Below are 11013 nucleotides of genomic sequence, written 5' to 3'. Positions count from 1 at the left end.
TAACGTTATGATTAATGTTCCCTGAATAACGTTATGATTAATATTCCCTGAATAACGTTATGATTAATATTCCCTGAATAATGTTATGATTAATGTTCCCTGAATAACGTTATGATTAATGTTCCCTGAATAACGTTATGATTAATGTTCCCTGAATAATGTTATGATTAATATTCCCTGAATAACGTTATGATTAATATTCCCTGAATAACGTTATGATTAATATTCCCTGACTAATGTTATGATTTATATTCCCTGAATAATATTATTATTGATAATCCCTGAATAACATTGTGATAAATAATCCATGAATAACATGATTGATAATCCCTGAATGATGTAATGATCAATAATCCATGTTCATGCCGCTGGCTGTCACCAAAACGGTTAATGTCTGTGACCATCTTTTTATTACTATTTTCCTTCCAAATTGGATCAGCGCCCCTTCTTGAATGCTGGGATGTAACTGAATTTGTTTTATGAAAATCTGTGACTTCCTAACTGCCACTTCTATCAATGGCCTCCAGAAAGTGCTGGTTTAAACGGACAAACAGGTGTTGTAACAAAGAGGTGAAACGTCTCGTTCCAGATTATTCACTTAGGGACCGTTCTTAATTTATGGCAAGGGGTGTGTGATGATGATTTTTATGTAGAAGCATGTACAATGTGAATGGAAACCAAAAACCCCGCGACGCGACGCGACGCGACGCACGCGACGCGACGCGCGACGCGACGACGCGACGCGACGCATACGCGACGACGACGCGACGCGACGCGACGCGCGACGCGACGCGACGCGACGCACACACACACACCCCAAACCCCCACCCCACATACACATTTCTGTACAAAGTAAGTGTCTCCCCTGCATATCATGTACAAAATGAATGATCCCCCCTCCTTCCCATAATTTTTAAACATAATTTTAATTTTTAACATATTTTTATGTACAAAATTGCTGAGCCCCCACTACCACGTCAGACCCACCCTTAAAATCATCATCGACCCCCCCCCTAGCAATAAATTATGTACGATCCCTTTCACAGTGCTCTGTAAAATGCTGCTTGTACTACTCCCGATTAATATAAGTTGGGGGGGGCTTGTCGGCTGAGATACCATGATGCAGCTGAACAGGGATAGCCCACACAAACACTTGGTGCTGACACCAAGACAACCTGTCTTGTTTATCTGCTTAAGGGGCGGTGGGGTAGCCTAGTGGTTAAAGCGTTCACTCGTCATGCAGAAGATCGGGTTTGATACATGTGTACATTGTGTGAAGCACATTTCTGGTGCCCCCTGCTGTGATATTGCTTGAAAATTGCTAAAAGCGGCATAAAACAAAACTTGCTTGCTCATCCGCTTAATGTCGTATCATAACTCAGAGATGATATATTTTTATTTTAAATAAATACCAACACCATTGTAATTCTAAGAAAAGAATATATAATTAAGCCCTCATTATTTCATAATGTTTGGTTTATGATAGTAAAATTTTGAAAAAAGCCCATTGAAACGAAATATGTAGATATGCAGAGAAAAGTATTTCTTTCAAACTGTCTTGTTGTATGATGTTTTATGAGTCGTGGTGGATATCTCGCTGTCGTGCACACTTGTCACATTTTGTCCTCGAGGTCATCAGTTACTAATGAGATCTTAGAACCTCATTCGTTAAATCCATCAGTTTCGCTGGTGTTGTTGATGTTGGTACCTTCATGTATACACAAATGTACCAATTGTAATGTATACACGTATGTGCCTAGGGAACACTCTGTATACACGTATGTGCCCAGGGAACACTCTGTATACACATATGTGCCCAGGGAACATTCTGTATACACATATGTGCCCAGGGAATGTTCTGTATACACAAATGTGCCCAGGGAACTTTCTGTATTCACAAATGTGCCCAGGGAACTTTCTGTATTCACAAATGTGCCCAGGGTACATTCTGTACACACAAATGTGCCCAGGGTACATTCTGTGCACACAAATGTGCCCAGGGAACTTTCTGTATACACAAGTGTGCCCAGGGTACATTCTGTATACACGTATGTGCCCAGGGAACTTTCTGTATACACAAGTGTGCCCAGGGTAAATACTGTATACACGTATGTGCCCAGGGTACATTATGTATACACAAATGTGCCCAGGGTACATTCTGTATACACGCATGTGCCCAGGGAACTTTCTGTATACACAAATGTGCCCAGGGTACATTCTGTATACACGTATGTGCCCAGGGTACATGTTGTATACACAAATGTGCCCAGGGTACTTCCTTGGGGGTACAACTGTGAAAACAGAAAGGTACCTGCATCGACAACAACCTTAACAGCATCGGTTTCATTAACGCAGGAGTGTGTGTAGTTGTATAGACTTGTGATGATTATGATGATGATATACCTCAGTTAGATGAACATGAGTGATGTTCTGAAAGTATTCGGTTTGCATTGAACAACTTTCTCAAGTTATGATCTTGGACACATCTATTGTTTTTTTTCCTTCAATAATTAGGAAAATATTTACATATTTTAATTATTTCTAAATATTTGGAATATTGATTGGAACTATAATACCAAATTAAATAAAAAATTATATTTGTGATCATTGAGTGATGTGTTTTAATTCAAGTATATAGATTGCTAGGTGACAATAGAACAATTCAGAGACAAAGAGTGGTATTCTATGGAGCTGTACAATAGAATCTGTTTTATATAGCTTGTTTTTATGAATGTACTAGTTTCAACATAATTTATAAATTCTTCAGTGGATTACAATGCTAGATGGGGTTGCAGAAAAGGGTCTCCTCATATAACGTTTTTAAAGAATATACTAATTTCACAACATTAATCCCCTTGCAAATTATTACACTGAATGACCAAAGATTTATTGTTACAAAATGGTTCTGATGAAAATATGTTCTACGTGATCACTGTTTGGTTCATTCAGAACTTTCCAAACAGTTTGATTAAAGTGTGGATTAATAACCTACCTGTTTATCAATCTTGTACATTTGTCCTTATCAAGTGAATACTATTTGTTGCTTTCAATATATATGATGCGTTTATATGCTGTGTGAACAAATATTGAGCCCTGGCTGCGCCGATGGGGATGTTGAGGAATATGTTAACACTGTCTTAGTGCTTTGAACCAAAAATGCAGTTCAGAGGAACATATTTTGTAAATCTTATTAAATCAATGCAGACTGTTATTAAATGTAAACATTGTATTTGTCTTCAAATGTATATTTTTCCACATTCTTCATTGATGATTGACTATTGAATGGTTATATGTTGACAGAGAGGTGGTCAACTTGTATTAGCATATTTCAAGGGAGGTGGGTGGTTTGTGGACGTTGGCGGCTAGCACCCTGATATGTTGACAGAGAGGTGGTGAACTTGTAGTAGCATATTTCAAGGGAGGTGGGTGGTTTGTGGACGTTGCCGGCTAGCACCCTGATATGTTGTAGATATTGTACTATACCAAAGAGATTAGGAGGAAGCTTTGAAATATGCTTGTACTGTGTTGGGATTGTGTGACTGAAGAGGTCAAGGTATGTTTAATGATGTCACATCTGAGGTCATCACATCTGAGGTTATCATATCTGATGTTGTGACATCACAGTTCAGATGACATCCTAACAATGAGTAAGAAATCACAATCTGTGTACCATGACAGTTTGACATTATGTTACGTATGTCATCTTTGACATTACAATCTGTATGACACTCCAGTCCCTGCATTAGGATATGTATAATGTCTTGTATGACATCAAGGTCATTTACACAATATCATGTGACATCAGATATCACAGTCTGTATGACATCAAGGTATGTGTAATGTGATGTGTGATATCACTCTGTATACCATAAGGTATAAAAATGTCATGTGATGTGATATCACTCCATATATCTTAAGGTATATATAGTGTCATGTGACATCTGATATCACACTCTGTATGACATTAAAGTATGTGTAATGTGATGTGTGATATCACTCTGTATACCATAAGATATAAAAAGGTCATGTGATGTGTGATATCACTCCATATATCTTAAGGTATAAATAGTGTCATGTGACATCTGATATCACAGTCTGTATGACATCAAGGTATATAATTGTCATGTGATGTGTGATATCACTGTATATCATAAGGTATATGTAATGTCATGTGACACCTGATATCAGAGTCTGTATGACATGAAGGTATGTGTAATGTGATGTGTGGTGTCTCTGTATGATATCAAGGCATATATAATGTCATGTGATGTGTGATATCCTTCGTATGCCATAAAGTAAAATTTGTGTCATGTGGCATCTGATATCACAGTCTGCATGACATCAAAGCATGTGTAATATGATGTGAAATTTGATATCAATCAGTATGAACAGTCCAATGACGTCATCCATACCATGATGTCACAATCTGTATGACATCACAGGCCGTATGACATCAAGACTTGTATCATGTCACATGTGAGATGTCATTGTCTATATTTCAACAGGTATGATATCTGACCAATTTAGACCTCACCTGAATTGCGCTATTTTTGTGAAGATTGTGAAAATTGGTCAAATATTTGATGACTGTATTGCACAAATGAAAACCACACTATGAAACAAGTTGCACATGAACCCTTATTTGCTTTATGTACTAGAAAGGCTGATTTGCAATGATTTATTCTTGAAGATTCAATATACACCCAATATTGTCTTTGTGTTCTTTGCTATGAAAACTAAGGTAAAATTTCCAGGCAGTGCCATATTATGTTTTCATTTAATCTTTGATGTTAGTGGAATTTTTTGGAAAAGATGGTGGTCAAATCCATGCATTGATTATAGTAGTTTTTAATAAGTGAAAATAAATTTCAAGTTTTCTCTGTGAGCACTAAATTTACAGAACAATATCAGGAGTGGAAATAACCCATTGCCCGACGTCCCAGTCCAGTGATTATTTCTGTCGGGCAAGCAAATTTGTATATCATGCTGTACCGGTGTCCAGTTGATTTACCAATGTTAATTATGTTGATTATTTAAAAAATGAACAAGAAAATCGGCCGGTATAGTGGAAAAATTATCAGGGCAAGTGATTTTACATGTGCCACTGTACTGGAGTACGCTAGCAATTTTAAAGTTATTTCCACCCCTGAATATATTTTATTCTGAAGTTCTTAATTTTATCAGATGCTGTTGATGCTTGAAATGAATAGGTTTTCAGTTTTCAGGGTGCTTTTCTGGTAAGACCCTTTGAAATTTCTATGTTTCAGACTCTTGGCTCCATCGAGTCTGGAATTCTTTTTTGTTTTGTTTAAAACAGAATGATTTTATTGTAGTAAATCATAATTCTGCCAAATATTTTGTGGTTCTGCCGAGAGAGAGAATTCCAGTGGAAATGAGAATGAGGCTGTGATCACATGCAGGTCATGTGATAATGATCACATGACTATTGTCAACAATCTATAAATGTCAGATAGTAATATTTTAATGATATTTAAACAACTTGTAGACATGTCAAACTGAGTAATATGTACATGATTATGTTTTCATTTTGCATGAGGAGCTTAATAGGAAAAAAATACAATTTTTATACCAATGAAGGGTATTTGATAAAGTTTGTTATAATACTGCATTTGAAATAAATAGCACCCTTAAAGTTGATTCAGACAATAAATAGGAAAAGAGATTTCAGGTAACCTGAGGACTATTCTTTGACTGTAGCAAGTCTCATCTGCGATCTCTCAACTGCGATTTGTCTTATGATGGGGCTCGTCACGCCGAAGGCCCGGGTTCGATTCCCCACATGGGTACAATGTGTGAAGCCGATATCTGGTGTCCCCCGCCGTGATATTGCTGGAATATTGCTAAAATCGGCGTAAAACCCAACTCACTCACTCACTCTGATGATGGGGTATCAATATGTGGAATCAGTCCACAAGGGGCGGATACAGCTTTTTGAGAAAGGGGGGTGCACACTATTGAGAAAAGGAGGGGGGCACACTTCATTTTCACCGAGGTTCTGGATCTAACAAACTTTCAGCTCAAAAGGGGGATCTGCCTATGCTGGGTATATGTTCAAAATGGGAGTTAATATTGTCTTTCAATTAAAAATCTCTTTGTGGACAAGGGGCGATGAATTTCTAAGTAATGTGGTGCTGAATATTTCAAATGTGGTATTCATGCTTTGAATTGTTTTGTGTAGATTTTAGGTAGATTTTCATGACTGTCATGTAACTGAATGTATTAACCCAGGGTCTCAAGTCTTCAATCAGGGACTGTACTGACTTGTGTCAGTATATCTTAGAGAGTCGATTTTGAAATGCTGTGGCTTATGTGAAATGTGCTCTGACAAATGTCTTGGGTCATGTGTTTATCAAGTATTGTACGTCCTTGACGTTGCTGGTTGTCAGTCATTAGTTGCTGTTGGTGAAGTAGGTTGCCCTATTTGCTACACAGTGTAACCATGCTATCTATGCAGTGCTATGAACTATATTGCAGCCTGTTCTTGATTTCATTTGCTGCATTTAGATCTGACTGCTCACAAAATCACATGAAATGCAGAGATGACAAGTCAATGCTATATGGTAAACATTTTGAGCCTTCAAGATGTTTCCTAACTTGGTTTTACATGAGGTTCAAGACTGTAATATTGACTACCATTATAGTGTGTGTTAGCAGTATATTTAAGGCAGAGGTCACACTGTTACAATGGAATCTGTCTATCATGGACTGGCCTGGAACAGACTCATTTGTCCGGATTATACAGCAGTCCGGATTAGTCAAATTTTGTCTGTTACCATAGACATGCCATGATGTTTCGCTGGTCGGTCTGACATAACTATGAAGTGAATCTGTCATTTATAGGACTTCAAAGTCACACTGATTTAATCCTGTCACATTAAATAATGTGTGTTTATAGAATTAATTAACCATTGAGAAAAGAAGTAACGGGGATGTTTATTCAACGGACTGTTATTTTAGTCAGCTAGATCCGCATTACAAAGCACTGGTGATTGTCAGGACTGTTATTTTAGTCCGTAATCTGTAATTGAGAGAGTCCGGATTATAAAACAAGCTTTAATGATAAATTAAGAACAATTTTGCCAGGACTCAGAGAGTACTGTAGTCCGGATTATGGAGAAAAATGGTTTACAAAGAGTCAGGATTTGACAGATTTCACTGAATATTGGCTGTTATATGCTATATATAGGCTGTATGTAGCAGAGACTATAGACAAGAGATTGGCTACTGTATAGCAAGGACCAGACACTGATGTTTCAGCTAAATATCGGAGATGATGGCACTGAGTTTACAAGATTTTCTTGACCTTCTGACAGAATTTTCTATCAAGAAAACAATACAGCCAGTTTAAATTAGATTTCAAATGCATGATAATTGAAAAAGGGGATTTAAACTGGGATTAACCATTTGTCTTGTAGTCTCTTTGAACACTGATACTGACGTGATTGTTATAGGATAATCGATTTCCTGGGACATTTGTTGGAGCTGTTGATGTTGAACTATTGTTATATGTGAACCCTAACATGTTGTATTTCCATTGACAACCCGGTGATGATGTTGATGAAGCGATTGTTGCTTGTATCAGAGGTCTATTTTGTTTCATCTCTTTGTGGTAGTAGGAAACGTAGAGGCTATGTACATACTGCCATGTTATTTGGCATGATAAACAATAGAAATAAAGTCAGATTACAAACCAGTTGGTTATAGTTATATTTTTATTTTAGTATTTTATGCTACCTATGAAAAGTTTCGACTCACTGGTGTAAATGTAGCCACTTACTTCAGTCAACTGTTCTAAACTAGATTTTGCAAAGTATTCCATACTGTGTGAAGGTACTGTTTACACATGAACTGATGTATTGTAAAACAAAGTCGTAACATTGAAAAGATTATTGTCACGAGTTCAGTAACAATTGGCGAATTCTTCACAAAACTTAACACTAAAATCAGCGTTCGAAATGCCTGCCCGACCGCCCGGGATGGGTTATTTTCAACATGGACTACCAGATTCTCACATTCACCTGCCCGACGGTCGGGTTAAACTTTAGACATGTACATGTATATGAAGATATTTTATGGGCAGGTAAGTTTTATATCTAAGAAGCCCTGTGGTCTGGTTGAAATGTCTGGAAGTTTCATACCCTGCCAAAATACAGCTGTTAACATGCACAATATTTGCACATGCTTTTCAACGATTTAATGCATGATCCTTGTACAATTCATCTGCATATGGTTTGCAGTTGGTTCCCCCAAGTTAGTGGAGAAATTCATTTTCGATGTAACCATATATATATGAGTCATTCTCAAAATTCGTGCATATTTATGTTATATGTTTGTACCCGACAAACTCAAGTAAAAAATTTAAAAAAATTACGGTATCTAATTTATCTCAGTTTATTCTACACTTTACAGTAACAAAATTGGGGAAAAAATATTTTTATATTATTTTGAAACCCCCAAACCACCAAATTTTTCTCAATTTTCATGTGTCACAACTCCAGTGGCCGATGTGCAATTCGATTTTTTTTTCTTTTTCATGTTTTCCAAAGGAAATATTTTAACATATCATAATTAATGATGTTACAGCTACATGCTTGGCGTGGTTTGGCCTTTGTTGTATGGAAAAACATTTTGTAAAAAAAGGTCAAACTTTGTCACAAGGTTTGATGTCACTACCGTAACGTCATCCCAAAAATTGCAATGATTACTCCCTGTACTGTCTTCTGATTCTACTTCATGTTTGAAAGCAATGGCACTGAGGAAACATGACAGTCAACACCGACACAAAAACATTATTTTATTCTGAATTTTATCGCAAAAAAGGTGTGTACAAAATGATATCTGAGATTTTTGCATGTCCTAACCGTTATGGTGGCTACCGCTGAAACCAATTAATTTGGTGAAGCCAAACAATGCCAAGTACCTTAGACAGTAGGGGAAATCATTTGAAACCATGTGCTCAGTAAACTTTGGGGACCATTTATTGTTTTAAAACTGATATTATTAGTGGCTGTCACTACCGTTACGGTCACTGCCGTTATCATAGGTTTTGTTCGGTAAGGACAGATTTTGTGACGGCAGTGACATTTTTCTAGTTTAATGTTGTTTGTATCTAAATTTGCAATTCAAAGATTTCAAATGTTTTGGAATCTTATTTAACATAAAAAAATTGTATCAAATTAATAAAATCAATAAGCATATAAGTATGATTTTTTTGTTACGGTAAGGACAGGGAAGTGTAACAGCTGTGACAAAGAAGAAAATGACTGTGATAGGGCCGTTACAGTAGTGACATTACATACCGTCACAATGTCACTGCCGTAACATGCTGTCTTTACCTGTTTTTTACATGACAGGAACATCCGTAAGTAAATCTTTTGCCTATTACATATTCTTCAAACATTCTTAAATATCTGATTGACTAATTTCATAAAATTATCTTTTAAAGTAAACATATAAAACTGGCTATTATTACAAATGTACCTACCGTTATTGTGTCACTACCGTAACAATTAATTCCAATGTCCATGCCATAACAATATCATTTTCCTTATTTAATTAAAATTGATTTATCTGTTTATGTCTGGAATTTGTAATGCAACTATGTTTGGTAGTAGAGCTTCAAGTAAGCATACTATGATTCATATTCTCATTTTGAATTATTCGCTCCATATTACTCTACACTTGCAAATCAGAAATGAAAGAATTTTTGTGGCTTGTTGGCCCCTATTAAGCAATAACTATAAAATTTAAAAACTCATTAGCCATGTTATATTGTAAAACTAGAAAGTTTAATATATATGTACATTCAATAAATATCATCTTTGGATTTTTTATTTTCAAAATGTTATAAATTTCGTAACGGTAGTGACGCAATTTCATGAAATTTCTAATAAAAGGGGTAAAATATGAAAAATGAAACATCGTTAAGCTTGCATAATTTGTTTGTATACGTAGGAACGTAATCAACAACATTTCAAAGTAAAACCAGAAAACCAAATTTACAATTTTTGCCTACATGAAAAATGCACAAATTTTGAGAATGACTTCGTATATATATATACACACACACACACACACACACAACATAGTGAGTGCTTTAAGTGAGTCTAAACTTTCAATGGGTAGTATATATTCTGGAGTGTCTGGAATTGATATATGAAAATAAGAGAAAAAGTTGTTGGCGGAGCCAATGGGGGTATTCGAACCCACCCCCACCCCCTCCCCCAAAATACCTGGATCCGCCCGTGAATTGTGCTATGCATTGAGAATGTTGAGTGCGAAGTTTTCTTGACCCTTTGACCGAGTTGGGTTTGCAACTCAGAAACAATTGCTTTGTATTGCTTTTCAGAGGAGACAAATGAATATCTTAAAGGCATGAGAGAAAAGTTAATCATGAGCATATTTAAGAGTGAAAAGCATTTTCAAATTTCCTTATGATAGATGATCTTGATTCTAAATTGTGGAGACAGCAAGTCATGGCAGAAGTGTGATCCAAACTCCAATATTCAGTTCTATCTTTTGACAAGCAGCATCCAGGCACTTAGCAAGCCATTTTTTTCGTGTAAGCCTGATAGGTTGCAAAGTTTTATATTTAGATAGTATTGAGGGCTTGCCCAACGTTTTAAGCAACAATCATGTGTAAGCTCAGGCTTTTTCCTATAACAGTAGCTACGCCTCTGGCATCCCAACTGAATATGGCGTCCTGTCTGACTACTCCTACTTGACACCCAGTCTGTCATACATCGTACTGGTTCCCTACTATGTTGTGGAAATCAAGCCGTCTGGAAATTGCATTTCAAATGCACTTGGTGACCCTGATTCTAACAGTCACAAGACAGTTCTGTAAATAGGAACTACTTTCAGCTTTAGGATCAAGTCTGAAAATTGAAATCAAAACACTTAATTCTTGACTAAACATCTCATAAAATCCCCATTGAAACCAATAACTGAATTTAGGATTTGAATATATCCATAGGTTTCCCATAAGAATTG

The 11013-nt window shown here is 36.4% G+C and overlaps 1 long non-coding RNA gene across 1 annotated transcript; it reads left to right on the top strand.

Moving 5' to 3' along the window:
- The first annotated feature begins 2704 nt into the window (after positions 1 to 2704).
- On the top strand, positions 2705 to 4880 carry LOC124291223. The gene is made up of 2 exons (XR_006902169.1): positions 2705 to 3337; positions 3423 to 4880. It is a non-coding gene; the product is annotated as an uncharacterized LOC124291223 (long non-coding RNA).
- Positions 4881 to 11013: the final 6133 nt, after the last annotated feature.

This window comes from Haliotis rubra, unplaced genomic scaffold (genome assembly GCF_003918875.1).
Source record: "Haliotis rubra isolate DU_JTF1 unplaced genomic scaffold, ASM391887v1 Scf486, whole genome shotgun sequence".
NCBI lineage: Eukaryota > Metazoa > Mollusca > Gastropoda > Lepetellida > Haliotidae > Haliotis > Haliotis rubra.
The sequence above is the reverse complement of the archived record's forward strand: the minus strand, read 5'-3'. Positions and strand labels throughout refer to the sequence as shown.